The 21,667-nt window shown below is 38.2% G+C and overlaps 1 protein-coding gene and 1 long non-coding RNA gene across 2 annotated transcripts in view; one reads left to right on the top strand and one right to left on the bottom strand.

Moving 5' to 3' along the window:
* HORMAD2 (HORMA domain containing 2) overlaps positions 1-3,149 on the bottom strand; it is an 85,384-nt gene extending 82,235 nt beyond the window's left edge. Inside the window, exon 1 of the mRNA XM_025985976.2 lies at positions 3,027-3,149. The gene's annotated coding sequence lies outside the window, so the exon portion shown is untranslated. The remainder of the gene's footprint in view (positions 1-3,026) is intronic.
* An 85-nt stretch (positions 3,150-3,234) lies between these two features.
* LOC140594160 (uncharacterized) overlaps positions 3,235-21,667 on the top strand; it is a 49,040-nt gene continuing 30,607 nt past the window's right edge. Inside the window, exon 1 of the long non-coding RNA XR_011994692.1 lies at positions 3,235-3,597. This is a non-coding gene — a long non-coding RNA (uncharacterized lncRNA). The remainder of the gene's footprint in view (positions 3,598-21,667) is intronic.

Here is a 21,667-nt window from a genome sequence, read left to right as displayed (position 1 = left end):
CATGAAAGTAAAGTTGTGTCTGTCTAGCTCATTCTTTGTTTTTTAAAGGTTTCCTTAAAGGTACAATTTAATGGGTTTTAGTATATCATAGTTTTGCAACCATCACTACTAATTCCAGAAGATTCTTGTTTTCCCAAAAAGAAACTCCATGCCCATTACCAATCACTCCCCACTCTCCCCTCCCCCTTGCCCCTTGCAACCACTAATCTATGTTTCATCTCTATGGATTTGCCTATTCTGGACATTTCATATAAATGAAATCATGTAATATGTCACCTTTTATGTCTGGTTCAGCTCATTCTTGAATCCTCAGCACCTCAGCACTGTTCCAGTATTGGAACAAAATAGATGCTCAATAAATATTTGCTGGGTCAATAGAGAAGTACTACAAGAACGAGAAAGAATTAAGTATCTAGAAAAGAATTACAGAATATTAGAGATAGGAGGAACTTTAAATGTCATCCAGTCCAAACATCTAATTTTCTAGATGAGGAAATCAAGGTCCAGAGAAATCAACTCACTTACTCAGGGTCAAACAAACACTGGCAGACTGAGAATAAAACTTAAGAAAATTTTACTCACAATTTAGGAGTTTTTCTACAATGACTCCCTAAAATGAAATTCCTTTTTGCTTGCATTCCATTTAAAATGATGCACTACCACTGCTTTCCTAGTTGTGGAGCTTGCTTGCTTACTTCTAAATACAGTAGTGTCTTTTTCTGTTGTTCTAGAATGAGCTTGCTTTAGAAAGGCAAAACATATCTAAATGATTTTTTTTAATAGCCAGGCTCTTTTCAACCTCTAATTATTCCTTTGCTACTGTTATTTTCTCTTTGAGCAGGTGTTTTGTGGAAGTCTCCTATTCAAGTACAAACTCTGCTTAATTTTGAAAGCTCACAAGCTGACAGCCCCAGGAGGTATGACACTACAGATCATGCACTCGAAGAGAATAATTCTGATGTTTTTTAATCATCTTGTTCTAACTCATTATCTAAAAGCCTAGGAGAGATTTCATAATAATTATGGATTTTATGAACAAAACTCTAACTTTCAAATGTCTTTCAGTTATATATTTGCTTGCATATTTGACCCACAAATATCTGAAATGTCACAGGGCATCAATATCATTCACTCTTATACTTGATATATTCACTCTGTGACAAGAATTATGATCTTGAGAGGGCAAGATGTACTTTCTCAGATAAAAAGACTCATACTAGGCTAACCTCTTGACTTACATCTCAACTGCCCTATTTAAAATATTGATACAATTGCTTACTATTTTACCCTTTTACGAATGAATCCAAGATTTAAATAATGATTAACCAGCTATTGCTCAGTATATTAAAGCCTAAGCCACTTCTTGGCTCCCCCCCCCCCCACTTTGGCCATTCTGAGTGAAGTAAAAACCACTTTTATCATGTTTGCACAAAGACAATAACAGTTGATTTCCTAATGATTTCCACCCATCTTTCCCAATCTTCCAAAACCATTTTTTTAACAAGAAAATTCCCTTTATATCAAATGAACAATATCTAATAGCTGAATTCTAAAATACAACTAGATGAGCTTTCTTGCCTGATATGAAGGATGGCTTTACACAAAGGAAGTACATTTTGACATAAATGGGCTCAACATCATAGATTTGGAAGGGAAAGGACATGTCCTCTAAAGATAATCTAATCCCTTAATTTTAAAGAAAAGGAAAGTCATTTAGTGGAGGAAGGATAGTCTCTTCAACAAATGGTATTGGAACAACAGGATATCTGTAGGCAAAACGCAAAAACAACCCCCCCCCCCCAAACCAAACAAACAAAAACTCTCAGTCTAAATCTCACACTGCACACAAATATAATTCAAAATGGGTCATGGATTTAAATGTAAAATGTAAAACTATAAAGAAGAGGAAAATTTAGTCCAACAAAATAACTTAGTTTTTCAGAGGTCACCCAGTTATTCAGAGGCTTCACAGAGTTTGCTTCCATAAATTATTATTCACCATTTTAACAAATTCCATTTGGCTCTGATAATTCCCCTTTTCCACGCTCACTCAGAGTAAATGGTTTTCCACTATATTAATCGGATATTTGTTCATGCTCTTTTGGTTTTTTAATATCTTCTTCGGGCTACGTCAATTATTCATTCATTCTAACTTTACTGGGTGACTACAATGTACCAGACATCATGTAGGATTGCAAAGATGTAAAATACCACTCACATCTCAAGAGATTGATGATCCAATGGGGGAGATATGAGACTATCAGCCTAATTAAATAAAAAACTCTTTTAGGGACAAGGACCGAACTTTATCTTTGTTTTCACCAGCCAAGTGAAGTGAAAACACTCCGTCCCATGCTCTGCACATCTGAACACATGTCGGTGATTGGCTAATCTTGCGTTTCAAGACACTTTCGCCCTTGTACTGTTCGGGGACCTAAAGTCCACAGAGATTAAACGGCACGTCCTGGAAAAGGTGGCAAAGGAGCCAAGATGACTCCGTGGGGACCCATCCCCACCTCTGTCACCTCTTGCTCTGCGCCACGCATGGATCCTGGTGGAACACCTCCATGGCTGGCGAAAACCCGACCTACCCAACGTCACCCCAAAACTCCATTCCCAAACCCCAGCAATACACAGACGTCGTTAGCCTGACTCCAGTGCTGGGCCACTCGCTAACTACCCCTGCCGCTTCCTCACCAAGACTCATTGCTTCTTTCCACTGAAATCTGAATTCAAGAGCTACCTTGATAGCGGGAATGCGGGTGTTCGCAGAAAAATTCTCCCCACTCTTTTTTTTTTTTCGTCCTCCCTTCCTGCTGTACGTGAAATTTTTCAAAACTCGAGCGCTGAGGGCGAGAGTAGAGGGAAGGGTGGGGTGTTAATCTAGAAGCTTCCCTCAGTCTTCTTCCTCAGTGCCAGCCTTCCCGCTTCTCCTCAGAGAACCTCGGGCCTCTGCAAAATACCTTCAAATCAAACTTAAAGCCTCAAGGAAAAAGAAAAGGAAAAGAAAAAAAAATTAACCTAACCTTAGGAAAACTGACGATGCTCAAGCACTGTCTTTCTCCGGAAACCTTGCGTCTGGACAGCCCTCACTTCAGCTGTCGACGCCTCTCTCAAGAGGGTGAGTACCCAACGGCTGTTTCCGGCCCAAACCCGCTTAGGCTTATGAATAGTCAATAAGGCCCTTTGGGGGCGGGGCGAGACGCTGCCTCATGAATAATTCATGATTTCTCCGAGGCTTGCCTGGGCGGTCTGCCTCGTTCGGCTTCATGAATATGCAAAAAGGGGTGAGCGGCCGCTAACCGACCCCTGACGGGCTCGGCCCCCTCAGCGCCGGCGTCCTCTGGGGCGGGCCTCCTTCCCGCTGGTTCTCAGGCCACACGGCCTCCCGTCGCCGGCGCCGTGTCCCTGCTGCCGACTTTCTTGCCCTTCTGAGGGCCGGCCCCGCGCTCCCGGGCCTGAGGGACCCGCCCTGGGCTCGCGGCGCCGCCCACGGACCCCGACGGGTCCTTCCGCGCGGGGCCGCTGCACCTGGGCAACCGGTACGTCGAGGACAGTCTCCCGTGGAGCTCGCTGAGGAGACGCCTGCTGTCCCAGGTGAGGCGGCGGCGCGGAGGTCCTGGCGGGCCCAGAGGGACTTGGGGTCAATGGGGCGGGGCCGGGTTAGAGCCGGAAGGACCGCGGGCTGAATGCGAGCCTGGGACGGGGACCAGGACAGAGAGGCGTGAGACCAGCTTAGGGCGGTGTCGGGGAGAAGCCTCTAGAGCCTAGGTGCTTGGAGTACGGGTGTCCTCACAGAAGCCGGCAGCGGGAGCTAGCGGTCCAGCGACAGAGGTGTCACCCCTTGAGGCATCTTCACTTCTTCCCTGGCATCGATCGATCCAACTTTGCGTTATTTTCAACATCGATTTGTCGTCGCGCGTTCAGTCGTATTCCACTGCCTTGTGGAGTTTCTCGAAGGTTCGTGGAGTCCCCCTTGAACCTCTGCGATGGGATTTCTTTGGGAGCGGATGAAGCATGGGACCTCTGGACACCTGTTTTACTTTCTGTTTCTGCAGTAAAGGAAAAAAAGATCCAAGCTGGTAAAAACATGAGTTAATAACATAATGAAATGGCTAAAACCATGAATTGGGCTGCGATAGTTCTTTATTTCAGGGTTTCTAAACCTCCGCGGTCATTCTTCTCCCTGCCAATTTGTGACAACCCAGAATGTCTCCAGATGTAGTCAAGTGTCCCCTGAGGGACAAAACCACCCTTGGTTGAGAACTACTTTAATCCTGAACTTTCCAGAAGAAATTGCTCTGTAAGCTCCAGCCTGGCAGATGGTCTCTCTGCTCCAGCCCTTTCGGCGTCAGTATTTACCCACTTCCCAATGGAGGGACCACTAGTCCCTCTGTTCTGTCATTCTCATCTGCCCTCGTCTCAGCTTCATTGTCTCCAAAGAGCCTTCTTCCTCTACCTTATGCTAATGAAAGTTCATCTCACCCGCCCCCCCCCCCCACACACAGTTATTCTCTCTCTCGTTACCATTGTTCCTTCCTAAAATTTATCACAATCTGGATTTCATTTATTTCTTAATCTGTTTTTCTTCACCACGGAGAATGCAAGTAAGCTTTATTAGAGGCCTGATCTGTCTGGGTCACTCCAGGATCCCTATAGCTCAACACACAGCACAGTGCCTAGCAGACAGGGATCACTCAATAAAACTTGGTGGACTGAGACAATACTCTTTTTTTCCTCTAAGAGCTTTTGTGGAGTTTCTCCTTCTCCTTTCCATTCTCATTCTTGTTGAGCTCCTTGTGACCTTTGTTTAGAATTTGAGTGGATGAATGAGCACCTAGAAGCTATGGGTAGAGACTTCACTTTTCCCATGACTTATACACTCCTTGAGGGCAGAAACTGTCCTTTATTATGTTCATTGAAGGTATTCATATAATTGAATGAACCAATCTATGACTTAAGGAACAATATTAGAGGATTAAAAATCGATAGCGCCACGGGGGCTTTAGAAATTATCAGTCTAGTCCCTTACTTTACAGATGAGAGTTTTAAGTAATTCATGCAAGATCACCACACTTGTTAAGAGACCAGGTCACAAGTACAACCCATGGTTGTACCTTTCATTTCAATGCTTCTTTCCAATCTCTGACCAGTGTAGTTTCTGATTACTTTTCTGTGAAGCTGATTTACAACTTAAATACAAAAATCCGAAGCCAAAGACTTGTTTCTTGTCAACTAAAAGCTTTTGAGCTTGTACTTTTCATCTTTTGATTAAATCTACCTCAAGGGATTATGGCCTAAAGAACTCAAAAATTCTGTAAGATATTCAAACAATTACCCATCTTTCCTTGTACCTTTCAATAAGAGACTGGAAATTGTCCCTGTCAGAGCAAAGTATCCTATTTGTTTTGGATGGAAAAGATGTACATAGTGGGAGAAATTGATCATTGTGTAGAAATTTCCAAATAAGCAGTTGTTAAAGTTTGACCAAACCCTGTATCCAGTAGTAAAATAACATGCAAAACAAATTAAAATAGAGTGGGGGAGGGGACTTTTATTTAGGTGACTTTCATTACCTTTCTCTCTTTAGACACGTTTCCTTTTACTCTGTGTACTTGTAAAGTACTGTGTAAAGTACTGTGTACTTTTACTCTGTGGTACTGTAATAGTTGCCTCTCCTCATTAATCAGTCTCTAGTTAAACTCTTGTTTTTTTGAGAACTAAAGACCATTTTTCCTTCTCAGTTAAATTCAGGGTTCCTTCTTTTTCTCTTCTAGATCAATTCATATTAGGCAGCACCTGGTTAGTAGAGCCTTGCAGCATCATGCTCTCAGCTGTTAGGATTTTGCAGTTTTTTTCTGCAACATCTAACACCACTCTTCATCACGGGAAGTAGATAACCATTTGTCTGACTGGAATTTTCCCCATCAAGTTCAGTTTATGCTTGGAAGTCTTCTCTGAAAGATGGTTTACTCAAAGGTTGTCAAAAATAGACATATCGAATATAAAATGTATTTTTTTTTAAAGATTTTGTTTATTTATTCATGAGAGACACCAAGAGAGAAGCAGAGACATAGGCAGAGGGAGAAGCAGGCTCCCTACAGGGAGCCTGATGCAGAACTCAATCCCAGGACCCTGGGATCACGACCTGAGCCAAAGCAGATGCTCAACCACTGAGCCACCCAGGTGCCCCTATAATATATATTTTCAAGAGAACATCTCTAGATGCATTTCCATCTTTAGTGTACACAGTCATGATACAAATACAGAGAAAAGAAGGGCGGCTCCTTTACCCTATCTTCAACTTTTATTAGAACTCTTAAAATCATAACTTCTAGACATCATAAAGCTAACACCAACCATATTTATTCATCAAGCATTTATTTTGCACCTGCCATTTCTAAAGCACTCTGCTTGGCATTTTGGGGACCAGAGAGATAATAATTTGGTCTCCGAGCTGTGGAAGTTTACAGTTTATTAAGAGTAAACACATTACTCATAGAAAATATTAATGCAAATATTAATGGAGGTATAAATTATAAGATAGAACATAGAGAAGAAAGCTATGAATTCTTTTTTTTTAAAGATTTTATTTATTTTTTCATGAGAGACACAGAGACATAGACAGAAGGAGAAACTGGCTCCATGCAGGAAGGGAAGCCTGATGTGGGACTCGATCCTGGAACCCCGGGATCATGCCCCAAGTCAAAGGCAGCTTCTCAACCACTGAGCCACCCAGGCATCCCATATAAATTCTAAATAATGAATCAAGACAGCTTCACAAAGGAGGTAGCATTTTAGGAGGAGAGCATGTGTATATAATTTGCTTTGCTCATTCTTTGGCAATGGCTAGACAACTTCAAACCAATAGAAGTAGGCATTTTGCCCACCACTTTAGAACTAGGGAAAAAAAGAAGGTGTAAGATCCTTTCTTTCCATTCCTGGTAGCAGCATGCTTCTGAAAGCTAAATGTTGTCTTAGCAATCCCAAATGTCTCTCATTCATGGTTAAGAGGAGAGTGCCAGCTGCATTATTTCAAGCTGTCATTTCCACATTAGAGTGTAATTTTATTCTGGTTTTGACTGGGGCATGTACTAACCATGTGACATATTTGGGGGAGGGGGAAGCAGTGGTATTGATAAGTATGTTTATGAATGTGATTCTGGAATCCTAGAATCTTAAGTATCACTCAGAAGAGAGACAAAATGATTTAGAAAACTGATGTTTTGAATCAGGCCTCTATGTGAAACTGGCTATATTAGGGCAATTAATTAGTGTAATTATTTTTTATTTTTAAATTAATTTTTTTAAAGATTTGTTTATTTATTTGAGAGAGATCCTGTGTGCATGCACCTGGGGGTGGAGGAATGGGGTTGGAGGAGGGACACAACAGGGAGAGGGAGAGAGAGAGAATCTCCAGCTCTGCTGAGTGCAGAGCCCACGCAGGGCTTGATCTCAAGACCCTGAGATCATGGCCCTAGCCGAAACCAGGAATCAGGTGCTCAAGGAACTGAGCCACCCAGTCTCTATTACTAAAGGGTAATCTTTAGAGAGAAAGGCAAAGAGAAAGGATCGCTGACTGGGCTTTAGCTTTTGAATGTGATTAATTTTTTGGCAGCCAAAGAGAAGCCAGTCAGTATGCAGTAAGCCTGTCAATATAAAATAAGCCCAACATTAAGGTCTTAACATAAGCTTGTGCTGCTTCTGCCCACACACTGTCATTCTACAAAATATAATTCCATGTGTAGGTGGCAATTTATTATGGCCTTCCTGCCCATTCAGAGTTGCATATCGATTTCTGCATCTTTTGATCTTTTCTGACTGGCAGAAGAATCATGTGGATTGTGTATTTCTGGGGAAAGTATGGTTTAATGAACTGGAACAGGAAATGACAGGGGCTGTAAGTGACAGGCTCCTGCTTGCTTGAGTGCCCTAAGACATGATGTCAAGGAAGGTAATAATTCTGAAACGTTATAGAAATTTTCATTTGGCTACTTGGTTCTCTTTTCTGCTGACTCTGAAGTTTTGGTGACATGTAAAATGATGTTATGCCTCCTAATGTTTATCATTTAATAGAAAAGGTTTCAAATGAAATTGATTTTAGACTATCTTTCCATGATTTAGCAGTGGTACATCTGCACAGAGATCTGAGATGAGGTGATGTTCAAAATTTACCACAGTACTGACAGCCTATATGTTAAAGCCCTTTACTTTCTACACATTTCGATGCTTGGAAAATGACAGTAACCAAAAAAACATTGTTTAGAACTCCTATGAGACCCCAGTGCAGTCTCAGCCCTATGAGAGACTTTTTTTCTTCCTTTAGTTTATACCAACCCACTGATATATGAAATGTGTAATTATTAATGACCTCTGGTTGAGAAGGTCCTTAATTTAAGATTCAGAATACTTATAATCTTAGTGCAAAGTGAATGCAAATATAAGGCATCTGAGGCAGGCTTCTATTTTTTAAAAATAATTATTTATTTATTTTTAAAGTAATCCCTACACCCAACATGGGGCTCAAACTCATGACTCTGAGATCAAGAGTCACGTGCTTTACTAACTTGACTGAGCTAGCCAGGTGCACCCAGGGCAGGCTCTTCTAACATCTCCCTCATTAAAGAAACAAAAAGTAATTCCTTTCTGCCAAGAAAAAGGTTTAACAACTGGAAAGTAAATAAGGTATTATAGGAAAATTACCTACCTGGCTTTTTTTTTTAACTTTAAAATATATATGTATATATGTATATTATTTATTCATTTGACACAGAAAGGGAGAGCGTTCACACAAGCAGGGGGAGCAGCAGGCAGAGGGAGAAGGAGAAGCGGACTCCCATTTGAGCAGGAAGCCCAATGCAGGGCTCAATCTGAGGACCCTGGGATCATGACCTGAGCCAAAGGCAGATGTTTAACCAACTAAGCCACCCAGACACCCACCTACTTAGCTTTTAAAGATCGAAAGGAGAAAGAATTTCTAGATGACATCATTTAGAGATTTTCTATGACTTACACCTAAGGAAACTATTCCAGAAAGCCAGATTGCTGTGAAAGCCATATTTTCAAATGTGCCAGGGGCTACATTAACATCGGTCACATTAGTGCACAGCACAGAAAGATTTACTATAGTAAGGTGCATTGGGAGAATTCAAAATATAACCTTATCAATAATCTGTGGACATCTCTCCCTCTTTATTTGTTGAAGACTGCCTGGACATAGGACATGTTCAGTAAACACACATTGAATGAATGCACGTATGTTGTCGAAAAAAATCCCAAATATCTTAGTGATATACTGGATGTGTTCAAATTGTGCATAATGGAGTTGATCTTTCAAAAGATGCATTGCAAATTTCCTATTTTTGTTGTTAGTATTATCCCTTTATTCTGATTTGAAATCATTATATTTTTTAAAATTTTTAATCAAATATAGTGTACATACAGGAAAGCATCCTCTTTTTTTAAATGTGCGTTTTATTTACATATACATAAAATTCACCACTTTAAAGTGTACAGATCAATGGTTTTTAGTATAAAGTGATATAATCATCACCACTAATTCCAGAATATTTTTATCACCTCAAGAAGAAACCCCATGCTCAGCAGTCACTCCCCATTTCTCCCTCCTCAAACTCTGTCAACTGTTAATCTACTTTTTTCCTCTCTGGATTTGACTATTCTGGATATTTCACATAAATAGAATCACATAATATATAGCTTTTTGTGTCTGGCTTCTTTCATCTAGTATAAAAGTTAAAATATGATATTCATGTTATAACACGTATCAGTACATTTCTTTTTATGACTGAATAATAGTCCATTGTATTTATTTACCTATTTATTTACCTATTCATCAGTTGATGGACATTTGACTTGTTACCACTTTCTGGCTATTAAGAATAATCCTCCTGAATATACATTTTCCCAAAGAAAATATACAGGTGGCCATGAAACACATGAAAAGATGCTCAACATCTCCAATCATCAGGGAAAGGCAAATCTAAATCATAAGGAAATATCACCTCACATGGGTCAGAGTGGTGATTATCAAAAAGACAAGTCAATAAGTGTTGGTAAGGATGTGGAAAAAAGGATAAAAAAATACTTTTTAAAAAGTTTTTATTTTAGCGGCACCTGGGGAGCTCATTCAGTTAAGTGTCCGCCTTTGGCTCAGGTCATGATTCCAGGGTCCTGGGATCAAGCCCTATGTCAGGCTCCCTGCTCAGCAGGGAATCTGCTGTCCCTGTCTCTCTGCCCCTTCCCACCCCCTGCTCATGGGCTCTCTTGCATGTTCTCTCAAATAAAATCATTTTTTAAAAATAGTTTTCATTTTTTTAAAAGATTTATTTATTTATTCATGATAGACACAGAGAGAGAGAGAGGAAGACACGGGAGGAGGGAGAAGCAGGCTCCATGCTGGGAGCCCGACTCAGGACTCGATCTTGGGACCCAGGATCATGCCCTGGGCCAAAGGCAGGCGCTAAACCGCTGAGCCACCCAGGGATCCCTAGAGTTTTCACTTTAATTACCCAGTGCTCATCACGACAAGTGCACTCCTTAATCCCCGTCACCTATTTCACCTATGACCCCACCTTCCCTCTGGTAACCATGTTTGTTCTCTGTAGTTAAGAATCTGTTTCATGGTTTCTCTCTCTTTCTCTCTTTTTCCCCCTTTGCTCATTTGTTTTGTTTCTTAAATTTCACAAATGAGTGAAATCATGTGGTATTTGTCTTTCTCTGACCGACTTATTAGCATTATACTCTCTAGCTTCATCCATGTGGTTGCAAATGGCAAGATTTCATTCTCTCTTATGACTGAATAATATTCCATCATATTACTCAGCCATTAGAAACAACAAATACCCACCATTTGCTTCAACGTGGGTGGAACTGTAAAGTATTATGCTGAGTGAAATAAGTCAAATGGAGAAGGACAAACATTATATGGTCTCATTCATTTGGGAAATATAAAAAATAGTGAAAGGGAATAAAGGGGAAAGGAGAGAAAATGAGTGAAAATATCAGTGAGGATGACAGAACATGAGAGACTCCTAACTCTGGGAAACGAACAAGGGATAGTGGAAAGGGATGTGGGCGGGGGGTTGGGGTGACTGGGTGACGGGCACTGAGGGGGGCACTTGACGGGATGAGCACTGGGTGATATGCTATATGTTGGCAAATTGAACTCCAATAAAAAAAAAATAAAAGTAGAAGAGTAGGAAAAAAATATTCCATTGTATACATATACCACATCTTTATCTGTTCATCTATCAATGGACATTTGGGTTACTCCCATAGTTTGTAAATAATGCTGCAATAAACAAAAGTGTATGTATGCTTTTAATTAGTGGGGTTTTTTTGTTTTTTTGTTTGTTTCTTTTGGTTTTTTTGTTTTGTTTTTGGCAAATACTCAATTGTGCAATTGCTGGATGATAGGGTAGTTCTATTTTTAACTTTTGAGGACCCTCCATAATGTTTTCCACTGTAGCTGCACCAGTTTGCATTCCCACCAAGGGTGTAAAAGGGTTCGTTTTTCTCCACATCCTTTCCAACACCTTTGTTTCTTGTGTTGTTGATTTTATCCATTCTGACAGGTGTGAGGTGATATCGTAGTTTTGATTTTCATTTCCCTGATGGGAAATTATGATGAACATCTTTTCATGTATTTTTTGACCATCTAGATGTCTTCTTTGGCACAATGTTTGTTCATGTCTTCTGCCCATTTTTAAATTGGATTAATTGTTTTTTTGGGTATTGAGTTTTAGTTCTTTATATATTTTGGATTCTAACCCTTTATCAGATATGTTGTTTGCAAATATCTTCTCCCATTCTATATGTTGCCTTTTGTTTTATTTTAAGATTTATTTATTTATTTTAGAGAGAGAGCACAAAAGCAAGGGGAGGGGCAGAAGGAGAGAATCTCAAGCAGGCTCCTTGCTGAGCTTGGAGCTGAGATCATAACATGAGCTAGAATCAAGAGCCAGCTGCTCAATCGACTGAGCCACCCAGTTTCCCCTGTAGGTTGCTTTTTAGTTTTGTTGATTGTTTTCTTCGATGTGCAGAACCTTTATATTTTGGTATAATCCTAGTAGTTTATTTTTGCTTTTGTTTCCCTTTGCAGGCCTATCTAGAAAAAAGTTACTATGGCAGATTTCACAGAAATTACTGCCTGTGCTCTTTTCTAGGATTTTTATGGTTTCAGGTCTCACATTTAGGTCTTTAATCCATTTTGAATTTACTTTTCTGTGTGAGATAAGAAAGCAACATTCTTTTGCATGTTGCCGTCCAGTTTTCCCAACACTATTTGTTGAAGAGACCATCTTTTTTCCCATTGGATATTGCTTCCTGCTTTGTCAAAGATTAATTGACCATATAATTGTGGGTTTATTTCTGGATTTTTCTGTTTTGTTCCATTGACCTATGTGTCTGTATACCGTACCATATTGTTTTGATTACTATACCTTTGTAATATAACTTGAAGTCTAGAATTGTGATGCCTCTAGCTTTGCTTTTCTTTTTAAAGATTGCTTTGGCTACTTGGGGTCTTTTGTGGTTCCATACAAACTTTGGGATTTTTTTTTTTTGTTTTAGTTCTATGAAAAATGCTGTTTGTAATTTGATAGGAATTTCATTAAATCTGTTGATTGCTTTGGGTAATATGACACTTTAACTATTTCTTCTAATCCATGAGCGTGGAATGTCTTTCCATTTCTTTGTTGTCTTCAATCTCTTTCATCAGTGTTTTATACTTTTCAGAGTACAGGTCTTTCACCTCTTTGGTTAGATTTATTCCTAGGTATCTTATTATTTTTGGTGCAGTTGTAAATGAGATTGAGTCCTTAATTTCTCTTTCTGCTGCTTCATTATTGGGATATAGAAATGCAACAGATTTCTGTACATTAATTTTGTATCCTTGACTTTACTGGATTTGTGTATCAGTTCTAGCAATTTTTTGGTGGAGTCTTTTGGGTTTTTATGTATGGTATCATGTCATCTACAAATAGTGAAAGTTTTACTTCTCTCTTACTGATTTGGATACCTTTTATTTCTTTTTGTTGTCTAATTGCTGAGGTTAGGACTTTCAGTACTATGATGAATAAAAGTGAGAGTGGACATCTTGCTTTGTTCCTCACCTTCAAGGAAAGACTCTTAGTTTTTCCCTATTAAAAATAATGTTATCTGTATGTTTTTCATATATGGCTTTTATTATGTTGAGGTATGTGCTTTCTAAATCTACTTTGGTGAGGATTTTTATCATGAATGGATCTTGTACTTTGTCAAATGCTTTTTCTGTATCTATTGAAATATCATATGGTCCTTATTCTTTCTCTTATTGATGTGGTGTATCATATTGATTAATTTGTGAATATTGAACCACCCTTGTAATCCAGGAATAAATCCCACTTGATTGTGGTGAATGCTTTTTCTTTTTTTTTTGAATGATTTTTTTAATGTATTGTTGGATTTGGTTTGCTAATATTTTATTGAGGAATTTTGCATCTATGTCCATCAGAGATATTGGCCTGTGTTCTCTTTATGGTCTCTTTATCTGGTTTTGTTATCAGGGTAATGCTGGCTTCATAAAATGAATATGGAAGTTTTCCTTCCTTTTCTATTTTTTTGGGATAATTTGAGAAGCATAGATATTAACTCTTCTTTAAATGTTTGGTAGAATTCACTTGTGAAATTGTCTGATCCTGGACTTTTGTTTGCTGGGAGTTTTTTTAATTATTGACTCAGTTTCTTTCACTGAGCCTGGGTGGCTCAGTGGTTGAGTGTTCAGGGTGTGATCCCGGGATGTCCCGGAATCAAGTCCTGCTTTGGGAGCCTGCTTCTCCCCCTGCCTATGTCTCTGCCTCTGTGTCTCTCATTAAAAGAAAGAGAGAAAGAGAGAAAGAAAAAAAAAGAAAAGAAAGAAAAGAAAGAAAAGAGAAAGAAAGAAAGAAAGAAAGAAAGAAAGAAAGAAAGAAAGAAAGAAAGATTTTTTTTTTTGCCAGTAATCAGTCTGTTCAAATTTTCTATTCCTTACTACCTAGGTTTTGGTAGGTTATATGTTTCTAGGAATTTATTTATTCAGAAGAGACACAGAAAGAGAGGCAGAGACACAGGCAGAGGGAGAGGCAGGCTCCTCACAGGGAGCCAGATTCAGGACTTGATCCCTCAACCCCGGGATCATGCCCTGAGCCAAAGGCAGATGCTCAACCACTGAGCCACCCAGACATTCCTTCTAGGAATTTTCAATTTCTTCTGGGTTGTCCAGTTTGTTGGCATATAGCTTTTCATAACATTCTCTTACAATTGTTTGTATTTCTGTGGAGTATGCTATTATTTCTCCTCTCTTGTTTGTGATTTTATTTATTTGGGTCCTTCCTCTTCTTTTTCTTGGTAAGTCTGCCTAGAGGTTTATCAATTTTATTTATTTATTTGGTTTTTTGGAAGAACCAGCTCCTGGTTTCATTGTATTTGTAGTGTATTTTTTGTTTCTATATCATGTATTTTTGCTCTGATTTATTATGTTCTTCCTTCTGTTGGTTTTATATGCTATTCTTTTCTGGCTCCTTTAGGTATAAGATTACATTGTTTATTTATTTAACTTCCTGAGTTAGTCCTGTATTAGAACTTATTTTGTTGTGTCCCACAGCTTCTGAACTGTTGTATTTTCACTCTCATTTGTTTCCATGTACTTTTTATTTCTTTTTTAATTTCCTGGGTGACCCATTAGTTGTTTAGTAGCATGTTATTTAACCTCCATGTATTTATTTCCTGGATGACTCATTAGTTGTTTAGTAGCATACTATTTAACCCCCATACAAACAATAAAAGAATATTATGAAAAGCTCTAGATTTTTTTCTTGTGGTTGACTTCTAGTTTCATTGTATTTAGTCAGAAAAGATGTATGATATGACTTCAGTGTTTTTGAATTTGTTGAGGCCTGTTTTGTGGCCTAATATGTGATCTATTCTAGAAATGTTTTGTGTGCACTTGAAAAGAATGTGTATTCTGGTGTTTTATGATGGAAAATTCCAAATATATCTGTTAAATCTATCTGGTCTAGTGTGTCATTCAAAGCTATTGTTTTCTTGTTGATTTTCTGTTTAGGTGATCTGCCTATTGATATATGTGGGGGTATTAAAGTTCTCTACTATTGCTGCATTATTATCAGTTAGTTCCTTTATGTTTGTTATGAACTACTTCATGTATTTGAGTGCTCCCACTTTGGGTGCATAAATATTTATAATTGTTATATCTTTTTGTTGGATTGTCCCCTTACTTATGACATAGTGCCCTTTTTCATCTTTTGTTACAGTGTTTGTTTTAAAGTCTACTTTGTCCAATGTAAGTATTGCTACTCCAGCTTTCTTTTGACATCCATTTGTGTGATAAATGTTTCTCCATTCCCTTTACTTTCAATCTGCCAGTGTCTTGAGGTCTACAATGAGTCTCTTGTAGGCAGCATATAGATGGGTCTTGTTTTTCTTTCTTTTTTTAATATATTCTGTCGCTCTATGTATTTTGATTGGAATATTTAGTTCATTTACATTCAAAGTAATTATTGATAGATATGTATTTACTGCCATTTTATTACTTGTTTTGTAGTTGTTTCTAAAGATGTTCTCTGATTCTCTCATATCTTCTTTTTATGGTTGCTGGTTTTCTTTAGTGATCTATTTAGATTTCTTTCTCTTAATTCTTTGCATATTTTTTAGTGGTTTTTGATTTGTGGTTACCATTAGGTTTGTATATATCTTTTGCATCTAGTAGTCTGTATTAAGTTGATAGTCGTTTAAGTTTGAACCTATTCTTCACTCCTGTCCTCACACTTTAGATATATTATGTTCCATTTTACATCCTTTTATTTTGTGAGTTCTTTGAGTGATTTTTTTTACAGAAATATTTCTTTTTACTACTTTTGTGTTTCCTACCCTCATACTGTCATTTTTGGTCTTTCTACTCATAGCATCCTCTTTAATATTTCTTACAGAGCTGGTTTAGTGGTCATGAACTCCTTTAGTTTTTGTCTGGGAAATCCTTTATCTCTCCTTCTATTCTAAATGATAGCCTTGCTGGGTATTCTTGGCTACATGTTTCTCCCTTTCAGCACTTTGAATTTATAAAACCACACCTTTATGGCTTGGGAAGCTTCTGCTGAAAAATCCATTGATGGCCTTATGGAGGTTCCTTTGTATATAACGGTCCTCTTTTGTCTTGCTGTTTTTACTGTTTTTTTCTTTATCACTATATTTTGCCATTTTAATTATGATATGTTGGGCAGCCCTGGTGGCTCAGCGGTTTAGTGCTGCCTTTGGCTTGGGGTACGATCCTGGAGACCTGGGATCGAGTCCCACGTTGGGCTCCCTACATGTATGGAGCCTGCTTCTCCCTTTGCCTGTGTCTCTGCCTCTCTCTCTCTCTCTGTCATGAATAAATAAGTAAAATCTTTAGAAAAAGAAATGTTTTAATTACGATATGTTTTGGTTTGGATTTGCTTTTCATTTTGTTGGAGGTTCTCTGTTCCTCCTGAATCTGGATATCTGTTTCTTTTATTTCTTTTTTTTTTTTAAGATTTTATTTATTTATTCATGAGAGACACAAAGAGGCAGAGCCATAGGCAGTGGAAGAAGCAAACACCCTCTGGGGAGCTTGGTGTGAGACTTGATCCCAGGACCTCAGGATCATGACAGGAGCCAAAGGCAGATGCTCAACCAGTGAGCTACCCAAGTGCCCCCTGGATATCTGTTTCTTCCCCCAAATTAGGGACATTTTCAGTTATTGTTTCTTCAAATAAATTTTCTACCTCCTTTTCTCTCTCTTCTTCTGGGACTTCTATAATTTGAATGTTATTATGTTTGATGGAGTCATTGAGTTCCCTAAGTCTATTCTTGTTTTGCATAATTCTTTTTTCTCTCTTTTGTTCAGCTTGATTGCTTTCCATTACTGTGTCTTCTGTCATTAATTTGTTTCTCTACTTCTTCCAGTCTTCCATCAATCATGTTTCTCATTTCATTTATTGAGCTCCTTATCTTTGCTATGTTATTCTTTACCTCTGTGTTAGTGGTCTCACTAACATTCTCCATTCTTTTCTCACCTACAGTGAGTGTCCTTGTGATCATTGCTTTAAATTTTCCATCAGGCATGTTACTTATATTTGTTTCACTTAGATCTCTAGCCATGGCCTTGTCCTGTTTCATTTGGGACAAATTCCTCTGTCTTCTCATTTTATCTAAATATTTATGCCTGTTTCTGTGTTAGAAAAGTCAGCTCCGTCTTCTATTCTTGAGGATAATGGCTCTATGAAGAAGAGATCCTGCAGTGTAGTTTTTCCTATTCCCCAGTACTTGGCACTTCCAGGAGTGTCTCTGATCTCTGCTGCACATGCTCTGCTGTTGTGTCCTGGGCACTTTATCCTTCAGGCCAGTCATCTGCAGAGGCTCTCTTTGCCTGTTGTAGGCAGTGTTTGGTCCCTGGTCTGAGTGTAGTATCTTTTAACTAACTATGCTCCTGGTCTGCTTGTGAAATGAGACTCATCACTACTGCCACTGCCAGGGTCGAGAGACATGGTGTTGGCAGGAGTTTTGGCTGGACTTCTTGGGGAGGGGAATTCCTGCACTGGGACTGAGGCAAATGTGACTAGGAAGGGTGGTTCTTCTGGAGCATGGGAGGTGTGGGGCTTGCAAGCAAATTAGATAGGCTGTGTCTGCTGTGCTGGATCCAATAGATGGTCCTGTGCTTATGCCAAGGGGAGGGGAAGGGAAATGACGCTGGCCAGTTCCTTTGTTACTAGAGGGGTCTCTCTGTGAATGCTGCCTTTAGGACATGCTCCAAGGTGAGCAACTAACCTTCCCTCTCTGTGCCCCCAGTGCCTTTCAGATCATTGTTTGTATGCTGTATGTCTGTGGGCTGTTTGCCCTGCCTTTTCTCCCAGAGCAGCCCCAATGTCCTCTGAGTTCTCCCAGAGCTAAGCACACTGACCTTTCAAACTCCAGCCTTTAAGCAGAGGCTTTAGCACTCACTAAATTTGGGCCCTCTCACTTTGCAAGCCAATTGCTATGGGGATTTATTTTCCCTGTGCACTTCCCTGTGTGCTAGTCTATCTCTCACCCTTCTCATTAACCACAGCTCCCTCCCAACCACAGTGGCCACAGTTCATTTCTCTCCCAAGCCATGTCCCTGCACTTTCTACTCTCTTCAATGTGGCCTCTTCTCTACCTTTAGTTGGGGAGTTCTCCCAGTCTTCAAATCAATCTCTGGACTACTTTGGATGATTTCATCATTATCTTAATTGTATTTGTGGGACAGGGTGAGCCTAGGATCTTCCTATTCTGCTGCCATCATCCCCTCTCATCTACCAAAAGAATAAAATCTTACCATTTGCAACAACATGGATGAATCTAGAGAATATTATGCCAAGTGAAATAAATCCAAGAAAGACAAATATTGTGTGATTTCACTTACATGTGGAATTTATAAATGAATAAATAAACAAAGCAAAATTGAAGCAGATTCATAAATACAGAAAGTAAACTGGTAGTTGCCAGAGGGAAAGAAGGTTGGGGAATGGGTGAAGTGAAGTAAGTAAAGAGGATTAAGAGGTAGAAGTTTCCAGTAATAAATATGTCACAAGAATGTAAAGTGCAGTATATAGTCAAAAATATTATAATAACTTTGTATGGTGACAGATGGTAATTATACTTACCATGGTGAGCATTTTGTAATATATAGAAATGTCAAATCACTATATTATCCACCTGAAACTAATATAGTGTTATAGTCAATTCATGTGTATACACACAGGAGTGGAATTGCTGGATTGTATAGTAACTCTGTGTTTAAATTTTGAGGAACTGCCAAACTGTTTCCAAAGCAGCTGCACCATTTTACATTCCCATCAGCAGTGTATGAGGATTCTGATTTCTTCACATCCTTGCTTTGTCATTTCCACCCTCACCCCTCCCCCAACTCATTTTTTCTTTTATAGCTACCCTAATGGATATGAAATGATATGTCATTGTGGTTTTTATTCACAATTCTTTAATGACTAATGGTGGTGAGTATATTTTCATGTGCTTGCTGGCCATTTGTATTTCTTCTTTGGAGAAACATCTAATCCTATGCCCACTTTAAAATTCGGTTATTTGTGTTTTTTATTGTAGAGCTGTAAATGTTCTTTATATATTCTGGATACAAGTCTTTCATCAGATATATGATTTTGAAATATTTTCTTATATTCGCTGGGTTGTCTTCAGTTTCTTGATGTCCTTAAACACACAAAAGGTTTTGATTTGTTTTTTTGTTGCCTGTGCTTTTGTTGTCCTTTTTTTTTTTTTTTTTTTGCTTTTGTTGTCCTATGTAAGAAACTATTTCCATCTAAGTTACAAAGATTTATGCCAGTGCTTTTTACTAAGAATTTTATACTTATATTTATATCTTCAGCCTATTTTGAGTTAATTTTCATATATAATGTGAGGTAGGGATCTAACTTCACTTCTTTTGTATGTGAATATCCACTTATCCAAGCATAATTTGTTGAAAGGACTATTCTGTCTCCCATTGAATTTTCTTGTCATCTTTGTCAAAAATTAATTGACAAAAAAAAATAATTGACCATAATTGTGAGGGTTTATATTATGTGCTCACATGTTCATTCCATTGATATATATATATCTGCTCTTTTTCCACTACCACACTGTCCTAATTACTGTAGCCTTGTGATAAGTTTTGAAATCAGGTAAGAGTGAGCCTTCCAACTTCATTCTTTTTCAAGATTGTTTTGACTATTCTGGGTTCCTTGCATTGATTTTAGGATCAATTGTCAATTCCTGCACAAAAGATAACTGGGATTTTGATAGGGATTGCATTGAATCTGTTGATTGAGGAATATTGACATTTTAATCCATGAACAAGGATATCTTTCCACTTATTTAGATCTTCAGTTTCTTTCAATGATGTTAATAGTTTTTGATGCACAGGTCTTGAACTTCTTTGGTTAAATTTATTCCTTGGTTTTTTATTCTTTTTGATGCTTCTATTCACCTGCTTGGGCTGCCATAACAGAAGAACCACAGACTGGGTGGTTTAAATAACAGAAATGTATTTTTTCGCAATTCTGAAGACCAGAAGACCAAGGTCAAGGTGCCATCAGGGCCACCCTCTCTCTATTTCTTCATGTGGCCTTTCCTCTTTGCCTGTGTAGAGAGAGGTCAATCTCTAGTGTCTCTTTTTTTCTTTTAAGTACACTAGTCCTATTATATTAGAGCCTAACCCTTGACCTCATTTAACCTTAATTATTTCCTTAAAGTCCTCATCTCCAAATAGATTGGAGGTTAGGACTTTAATATATGATTTGGGGGAAACACAATTCAGTTTATAACAATGTTAATGTAAGTGGAATTGTTTTCTGAGTTTTATTTGCCTATTTTTCACTACTAGTGTATAGAGATATAATTAGCTTTTATGTATTCATCTTGTGTCCTGGAACCATGCTGAACTGGCTTATTAATTCTCAGATTTTTTTTGTGGCTTTTTATATAAAGACTATATAATCTGCAAATAGAGATAATTTTGCTTATTCTTAATCTGGGTGCCTTTTATTTTGTTTGCTTGCATAATGCCTGGATGTAGCCTCCAGTACTGATTTTTATTGTTAGTTGGTAGGTTTTTTAAATATTTTATTTATTTACTTGATAGAGATTGAGCATGGCAGGGGGAGGTGCAAAGGGAGAGGGAGAAGCAGACTCTCTGCTGAGTGGGGAACCCCACACGGAGCTGAATCCCAGATCCCTGAGATCATGACCTGAGCTGAAGACAGACACTTAATTTAACCAACTAAGTCACCCAGGTACCCCACCTCTGGTACTAAATAGAATGGTCAAGGGTGGACATCTTTGTGTTGCCTTGATCTTAGAGGAACACATCCAGTCTTTCACCATCAAGTATAATGCTCACTGGGGTTTACCATAGATGCCCTTTATCAGGTTAATGAAATTTCCTTTTATTCTATTTGAATGTTTTCATCATGAGAGATTGTTGAGTTTTGTCAGATGCTTTTTATTTTATTTTTTTTCAGATGCTTTTTAAATGTATCTTGAGATGATCATGTAGTTTTTGTTTTTTTAGGCTTTTAATATGATGTATATTAAATTGATTGATTTTCATATATTGAAACAACTTTGCAATCCTGGGATAAATTCCATTTGGCCATGATGTATAATCCTTATATGTTGTTGGTTTTAGGTTGTCAGTACATTTTAAGGACTTTTTCATCTTCATAAGGAATATCAATCTGTAATGTTCTTTTTTTTTAATTTTAAAAAATACTAGGAAATGTTCTCTCCTCTTTTATATTTTTGTAAGAGTTTGTGAACTCCTCTTTGTGGGTTCAGTACACTTTACCAGTGAAGCCACCTGGTTCTGAGCTTTTCTTTTGGGAAGTTTTCTGAATTTTTTGCTTGTTATAGGCCTATTCAGATTTCTTTTTTCTTCTTGGGTCAGTTTTAGTAGTTTGGGTCTTAATAGATCTTTTTTTCATTTAGGTTATCTGATTTACTGGCATACATTTGTTTATAAAATTATCTTATAATTCTTTCTTTTTTATTTTATTTTATTTTTTTCTTATAATTCTTTCTGTAAGATTGCTAATAATATCCCTCTTTCATTTCAATTTTAGTA

Source organism: Vulpes vulpes, chromosome 10 (genome assembly GCF_048418805.1).
Source record: "Vulpes vulpes isolate BD-2025 chromosome 10, VulVul3, whole genome shotgun sequence".
NCBI lineage: Eukaryota > Metazoa > Chordata > Mammalia > Carnivora > Canidae > Vulpes > Vulpes vulpes.
This window is presented reverse-complemented; position numbering and strand designations above follow the sequence as displayed.